This window comes from Chiloscyllium punctatum, chromosome 36 (assembly GCF_047496795.1).
Source record: "Chiloscyllium punctatum isolate Juve2018m chromosome 36, sChiPun1.3, whole genome shotgun sequence".
Classification (NCBI taxonomy): Eukaryota; Metazoa; Chordata; class Chondrichthyes; order Orectolobiformes; family Hemiscylliidae; genus Chiloscyllium; species Chiloscyllium punctatum.
Window position 1 is genome coordinate 32782800 of NC_092774.1, and position 8015 is coordinate 32790814.

General features: G+C 46.3%; 1 non-coding gene across 1 annotated transcript; it reads left to right on the top strand.

Annotated features, from left to right (window-relative positions):
* Positions 1-742: 742 nt before the first annotated feature.
* On the top strand, positions 743-814 carry trnae-cuc (transfer RNA glutamic acid (anticodon CUC)). Its single transcript has one exon. It is a non-coding gene; the product is annotated as a tRNA-Glu (tRNA).
* Positions 815-8015: the final 7201 nt, after the last annotated feature.

Below are 8015 nucleotides of genomic sequence, written 5' to 3' on the forward strand. Positions count from 1 at the left end.
CAGATGCTGCAAACAAGAGTTTAGATCAGAGTGGTGCTAGAAAAGCACAGCATGTCAGACAGCTTCCGAGGAGCAGGAAAATCGACGTTTCGGGCAAAAGGCTTTCATCAGGAATAGAGGCAGGACCCCTCCAGGGTGGAGAGATAAATTGGGGGTGGGGTGTGCTGGGCAGAAGGTAGCAAGGAGTACAATATGTGAATGGGGGTGGGGATGGAGGTGACAGGTCAGGGAGGAGGGTGGAGCGGATAGGTGGGGAGGGAGATTGGCAGGAAGGCGAGGTCATGAGGACAGCGCTGAGCTGGAAGTTTGTAACTGAGGTAAGGTGGGGGGAGGGGAAATGAGGAATCTGATGAAGTTCACATTGATGGCTTGGGGTTGAATTTACCCCAAGCGGAAGATGAGGCGTTAATCCTCCAGGCATCGGGTGGGGAGGGAGCGGCGATGGAGGAGGCCCAGGACCTGCATGTCCTCGGCAGAGTGGGAGGGGGTTTGAAATGTTGGGCCAAAGGGCGATGGGGTTGATTGGTGTGGGTGTCCTGTAGATGTTCCCTCAAGCGCTGTGACTTGACTCTGCGAGGAGTCTCCAGTCTCCCCAATGTAGAGGAGACCGCATCGGGAGCAATGGACATCAGAAATGACATTGTTGGATACACAGGTGAAAGCCTTCGACTGACCACGGCCCGGATTCGATTTCCGGGAAGGAAAGAAATTTTCAGTAGAGCTATCAGAACGTGACTGCATGTCCCTGGTGGTCTAGTGGTTAGGATTCGGCGCTCTCACCGCCGCGGCCCGGGTTCGATTCCCGATCAGGGAAGCCCTTTTCCGGGGGTTTGGAGGCTACCCGTTCTTCTTAAATGCTCTGCGCAGTTATTTATTGATCTTTGTCGTTCCTGGGTGCTGCAGTGTGTCGTGGCTCGTTGAAATAATGTCCTGATTCAGATTTGTTTGTATGTGTAGTGGTGATTGCTTCTGTAGTTAAGTTCTTGGTTCGCGTGCACTGTTTTCCGGAAGACGCTGTTTTGAATTTACCATTGACTGTTCGCTCTACTGTGACATCTAGAAATGGCACTTTGTTGTTGTTCTCCTCTTTTGTGAATTTTATGCCAGGAAGGATATTGTTGATGGTGTTGTAGGTTTCCTCTAATTTTTTTCATTTTTTGATGGCAAAAGTGTCATCGCTGTCGCGGACACTAAGTTTGGGTTGGATCGTTGGAAGGGCTGTTTGTTCGAGTCTCTGCATTATTGCTTTTGATAGGAATCCTGATGCTGGTGGTTTCATGCGTATTTTGTTGATTTGTTTGTTGGGCTTGTTATTGAATATGAAGTGGATGCTAAGGCACAGTTCCACGAGCTCGACAGTGCTGTCTTTGCTGATGAAGTTGATGCTGTGTTTGTGTCTTTGGTTCTTCGAGTAGTGTCTTCAGTTTTCTTTGGCCACGTTGATGTTAACGGATGTGAACAGGGCTGTTATGTCAAAGGACAACATTATTCCATCCTGTTCTATCTCAGTGTCTTTGGTGTTCAGGAATTCTTGGATGGAGTAAATGGAGTGAAGTGAATCTTCGACTAGGTGTTTTAGCCTTCAGTGGAGGCCTTTGACTAGTCTGTATATTGGTGTTCCAAGTGTTGAGACTATGGTCTAAGGGGGGCTCCAGGTTTGAAGGGGAGGAGAACAACAACAAAGTGCCATTCCTCGATGTCACAGTGGAGAGAACAGTCAATGGGAACTTCAAACTGGCATGTACGGAAAAACAACAGACCCAAACCAAGTACTTAACTGCAGAAGCAATCATCCCAACACCCACAAACGAAGCTGCATCAGGACATTATTTCAACGAGCCACTACACACTGCAGCTCAGAGAAACTACGAAGAGCACAAGACAAATACGTATATAGTGTATTTAAGGAGAACGGGTCCCCAATAAACCCCCTCCGCCGATTTCTCATTGATGTTTTCAAGGTGACTCTCAAAAATTCGGTTTGACCCTCCATTTTTTCCTGTTTGTTTTTTGTGGGTTTTGAAAGCTTTCGCCATCCTCTGACTGAGTATTAGAGTTGGGAGGTTATGTTGTGGTTGTACAGGACATTTTTTAGACCAATTTTCGAATATTGTGTACAATTCTGGTCTCCCTCCTATCAGACGGATATTGTGATATTTGAAAGGGTTCTGAAGCACTAATGGATCCACAGAGGGGAAGAGGCCCTTCTGCTGCCCTGAGTGTGGTAATACCTTCAGTGATTCCTCTGCCCTGCTGACGCACCAGTTGGTCCACACCGGGAAGGCTGTTCTCCGGCCCCAAGTGCGAGATGGCCTTCAGCAGTTCTTCCCACCTGCTGAGACACCAGTGGGTCCATATTGAGGAGAAGCCGTTCTTGTGCCCCGAGTGCAGGAAGGGCCTTGCTCTTTCCTCCGACCTGCTGGCCCATTGGTGGGTCCACATGGGGGAGAGGTGGTTCAGTTGCCTAAGTGCAGGAAGGCCTTCATCAATTCCTCAGCCCTGCTGATGCACCAGTCCGTCCACACCGGGGAGATGCCATTCTCCTGCCCGAGTGTGGGAAGGGCTTTACCCACTCCTCCACACTGCTGAAGCACCAGCTGGTCCACACGGGGGAATGGGGGGGGGGGGGGGGGAGGGAGGAGGCCTTTCTGCTGCCCTGAGTGCGGGAAGTCCTTCAGCAATTCCTCCACCCTGCTGAAGCACCAGTGTGTCCACACCGGGGAGAGGCCCTTCAGCTGGCCCGAGTGTGGGAAGAGGTTCATGTTTTCCTGCAACTTGCGGAAGCACCAGCGGGGGCACCAGCGCTCCCAGCAATCAGATCCCACCGGTGACGCTGCCTTTAGTCACCCCCAAGGACTAAACCTCCTGCCAGTTCTGACAGTGGGTGCAGTGGGAGAGTAGGTGGGCTGTTTCTGTTTTCTGCTGGACTGCAATTGCCTCCCCCACCCCCCACAACCACAACCTCATGGTGGCTCAGGGTTAGCACTGCTGCCTCATGGCACCAGGAACCCAGGAATGCTTCCACCCTTGGGGGTCTGTGTGCAATTTATGGAGGGTAGGAAAATGGATCTGAGTGGGTTACTCTTCGGAGAATCTGTGCAAATGTGTTGGTCTGAAGGACCTGTTTCCACGCTGTAGGAGTTCAACCAACATATGAGCTTTGCTTTCATTGGAAACTGCTGCTCATTGAGCCAGGGACTGCACATTGCCAAATGAAATGATCCAGAGAAACGTAAGACCGCAAGACCATCGGAGCAGAAGTTAGGCCATTCGGCCCATCGAGTCTACTCAGCCATTCGTTAGTGACAAAAGTAGTGCAGATGAGATTAGCTAGAGTGTGGAAACAGGCCATTTGTCCCAACAAGTCCACATCGACCCTTCGAAGAGTAACCCATCCAGACCCATTTCCCTCTGACTAATGTACCTAACTCTATGGGCAATTAAGCACGACCAATCGACATGACCTGAACATCTTTGGACTATGGAAGAAAACAGGACCACCCAGAGAAAACCCACGCAGACACTGGGAGAATGTGCAAACTTCTCACAGACAGCCACCCAAGGCTGGAATCAAACCTGGGTCCCCGGCACTGTGAGCCTGCAGTGGTAAACACTGAGCCACTACATATTGCAACCCGAAGTACGCAAGCAGGAGGCTGGGAGAATACAGCAAGCCAAGCAGCACCAGGATGTGGAATAGTCAGTGTTTTGGGTATTAACCCTTCTTCAGGACTGAAACGTTGCTGGGGGTTGGAGGGTTTGAGCTACAGGGAGAGGCTGAATAGGCTGGGACTGTTTTCACTGGACCATCAGAGGCAGAGGAGTGACCTAATAGAGGTTACAAAATCATGAGGGGCATGGACAGGTTAATAGACAAGGTCTTTTCCCTGGGATGGGGGAGTCCAGAACTAGAGGGCATATGTTTAGGGTGAGAGGCGAAATATATTAAATGGATAACTTCTTCATGCAGAGGGTGATACTTATATGAAATGAGCTGCCAGAGTATATGGGTCAGGTGTTGTTAAATGGGAGTGGATTAATTTAGGATATCAGGTCAGCATGGACAAGTTGGACCAAAGGGTCTGTTTCCATGCTGTATGTGTCTCTCACTACTCCTCCTGATGTAAGTTTAAAATAGAGTCCAAGTAACTTTGAATAGTTCAATCTCGTTGAGCTCACCTCCTGAAAAGTTTCAAATGAATCCCTGTTTCATCATGCTGAGTTGGACAAAGTATCGCATCAAGTTCAACACAAACCCAGAGTTGAAGAAGTCAGAAGTCAGATCACCAAGGGGACCAAAACTGATCACAATATTCCAGGTGCAGCCTCATCAACGTCCTGTATAACTACAACATAACTTGCCAACATCTATACTCAATTCCCGAAGTGATGAAGGTTAGTGTGCCTAAACCTTTCTTCATTGCCTTGTGTACCGATGTAATCAGAAATATAGGACTAACTTTAAACTGAACCACAATCCTGCTTCTGGGAGCACAGTGACTAATAGGGAAGGCAAAAGCGAGATTGGCCTTTAAATGGAGTATAAAAGTAGGGAGGTTATAGTGGAGGTTTTGATTGAAAGTGCAGTGAAGATTCAACCAGCTGACAGTGGATCTGAATCACAAGTAGATCAGGTCAGGTTCGGACAGCAAAAAATCAGATAAGTTTTTACAACAAACCACAACGATTTCATCATTAGACTCTTAATTCCAGATTTATATTGAATTCAGATTCCACCATCTGCCGCGGCAGGTTGTAAATCCAAGTCGCCGTAACATTACCTGGGTGAATAGTCTGGTGACAATAAAGTCGTCCATCGCCTCCCCTGAACATATTGGCTTATTGTGTTTGGAGGTAATCAAGGAGCAAGAGGTTTTAGCAGCTGCTAAGTTGTTGATATTACACAAGGGAACATCGGCACTCTCAGTAATGGCACACACTGACGTCTGTGTCCTGTATCCGAGGTAAGGGATCGGGAACCATAAGAAATAGGAACAGGAATAGGCCATTCAGCCCGTTGAGCCTGCTTCTCCATTCAGTTGGATTCTGGGTGATGTGGCATTCCCCACATTCACTTTCCTGCCCTTTTCCTGTAACTGTTCATCCCCCGACTCTTCATGAATCTCTCGATCCTAGTTTTAAATGTGACATGAAGCCTGTCAGCAGAGTTACTTGGGGGGTGGGGCTCACGTCGAAATTTGGGGCTGAAACAACGGCTTCACACTTCACAATATTTAACTAAGGGAATGTTTATGGTTATCCAATGCTGGAAATGGATCAGGCATTCAGATGAAATTATTGGTAAATTATGAATGACAGAGGAGTCGGGAGAGAAGTGGTGTTCAGGCACAGTTGGATATCATCAGTACAGATGCCAACACCAGCAGCTACGGTAAAACAATTAAGAACTGAAGACGCTAAAAGCAGACCCTCCCAGAGGATAGAGTGACGCTGGAGAGGGTCAGTACTGTTTTAACCCTGATCAAGGCTGTCCGCAGGTCGACGAGGGAATATTTAGCCCTGTCACCGTTACAAAGGATGTTAAATATGACCTTGATAAGAACTGTTTCAGGGGTGGAAACCAGACTCGAGGGCTTTAAACACAAAATTCTGGAAGTCATGGGAATGGCTAATTCAACAATGTTACATCCAAACCTACACTTCCATTGGTGCGATAATAAAAGAAGTATTTTGTTTTTTATTTCGAAGATTCTCAGCAACACTGAGTAAGAAGCAACAAAATTAACACAAGAAATACTGCAATTGCTGCAATGTGCCTGCTCCCAAGAGGGGGCCATCTGGTGTTCAATTAACTGTCTACAAGGGGCAATATTGGAAAGGAATTACCCAGTTCATAGCTGTAAGAGGGGAGACACAGACTGCTTGATACAAACATATAATGGGCGGGAGTAGGCCACTCGGCACTTCGAGCCTGCTGCAACATTCAATAAGATCATGGCTGATCTGAATTCAACCTCAACTCTACATTCCAACACATCCCCGACAATCTTTCATCCACTTGGTTATCAAGAACCGATCTACCTCTGCCTTAAAGATTTTGAATCCACTGCCTTTTGAAGAAGACACACAACCCTCAGAAAGGAAAGAAATAATCCTCATTTTTGTCTTCTACATTTAAAATATGACCCTGTACTTTCAGATATTAAGATAGGGACACAAGCTGCATTCAAGTAATACCTGTGGTACAGTTAACTAAGTCAAAGTGCTTCACATGAACATAATGAGAATTCCTTTAAAAATCACAAGACCGGAGCACAGATTAGGACAGGTGACCAAAGACTTGGTCAAAGGGACAAGTTTAGGGCAATCTTTTAAACAGGTTCAATTTCCCAAACATCAGAGGACAAAGACGTGAACAGCACACACAAAATAGAAAAGAATGGGAAACAACAGTGTAGTCATAATGTCACAGGATGAGTAATCCAGGGAACATGAGTTCAAATCCCACCACAGCAAGAGGTGAGATGTGAATAATTCAAATCATAAATGGGGAACACAAAGTTAGTCTCAGTATGGTATCGATGGCACTGACGTCAATTGTCATAAATCCCATGTTCACCAATGTCCTTTCAGGAGGAAAACTGCCATCCTTGCATGGTCAGTCTTACATGTGACTCCAGACCCACAGCAATGTGGTTGACTCTTAAACTGCCCTCTGAATTGGCACAAGCAAGACACCTTTCACGTAGGGATGGATAACAAACATCAACCTTATGAAAGTGTCATAACAGAAATTGCTGGAGAAATTCAGCCAGTCTGGCAACACCGGTGGAGGGAGAGAGAAAGAAACAGAGTCAATATCCTGGCCTGAGTCCAGAACAGTTGTGAAGAAGGGTCACAGCACTTGAAATGCTAACTCTGCTTCTCTCTCCACATGTGCTGCCAGTCCTATTGAGTTTCTCCAGCATTTGATGCATTTTTATGTTTCAGATCTCCAGCATCTGCAGTTCTTTATTACACTGACTTAGGGAAGCTCAAATCCCATAAAAGGGTAGAGCAGAAGGGCTGAAATTAGTATGTCTGGCACAAGCTATGGAGATAAAAACAGTTCGTACTTCGAGTCATTGAATGATCTTACATCAGGGACAAACTTTTGCGGAAGCTGCACCAGTAAAAGGCACTGGTGTAACTTCAACATCTGGGAGAACTCTCTCAGCCATGGGGGTCAGGCTGACTCAGCATTCTGGTCCTGCTCATTACCTGTTAAATTCTCCATTTGTTGTTCTTGTTATATTTCTACATGGTTGACACATTCCTATGTTTTAAAATGAAATTCCAGCAGACAGGAATTTTCCATGTAAGTAATCATATTTTATAGGGTTTGGAACGTGAATGTAAATTTTAAACATAAAGTATTTATTCATGCATGGGGTGTGGGCATCGCTGTCAATGCCAGCATTTATACCCATCCATAACCACCCTGTGGAAAAGTTCATGAAGGTGTCTGAGATTGTCTTGATCAGCACAGCAATCTCAAAGATGGGTGTGCTCAGGCAGAAGTACCACCACTCCAACAGCCAAGTCTGCATTCACTTCAATTATAGATGCCATCTAAACCTCCCAGGACAAGGACAGCATGGGATGACAATCAGAATAAATCTTCCTCTACTCTTAAATTTCAAGTGAAGCTACCTCAACACTGTCCCCAACAAACACTGCCAAGACAGAAACAGCATTGGGTTAGATACAGAGTAAAACATCCTCTACACTGTCCCATTCATACAGTCCCAGGGGAAGGACAGCAAAGGGTTAAATAAACAGTCGAGCTTCTTCCAATCTGACTGACACTTAGTACGTCCTACACCAATCCTCAAGGAACATTCAGAACTGAGACTATTATCTGGTACTGAATTCACACATCCTAATGGGAATGACAGCAAATGAAAATCATGTCGTGAAACACAGATAAAACACACACAATGTACAACAAAACTGGACTGTTATTGGGATCAAAGACATTTAAATGACAGGAGACATAGTCCCTGCAGTGATCC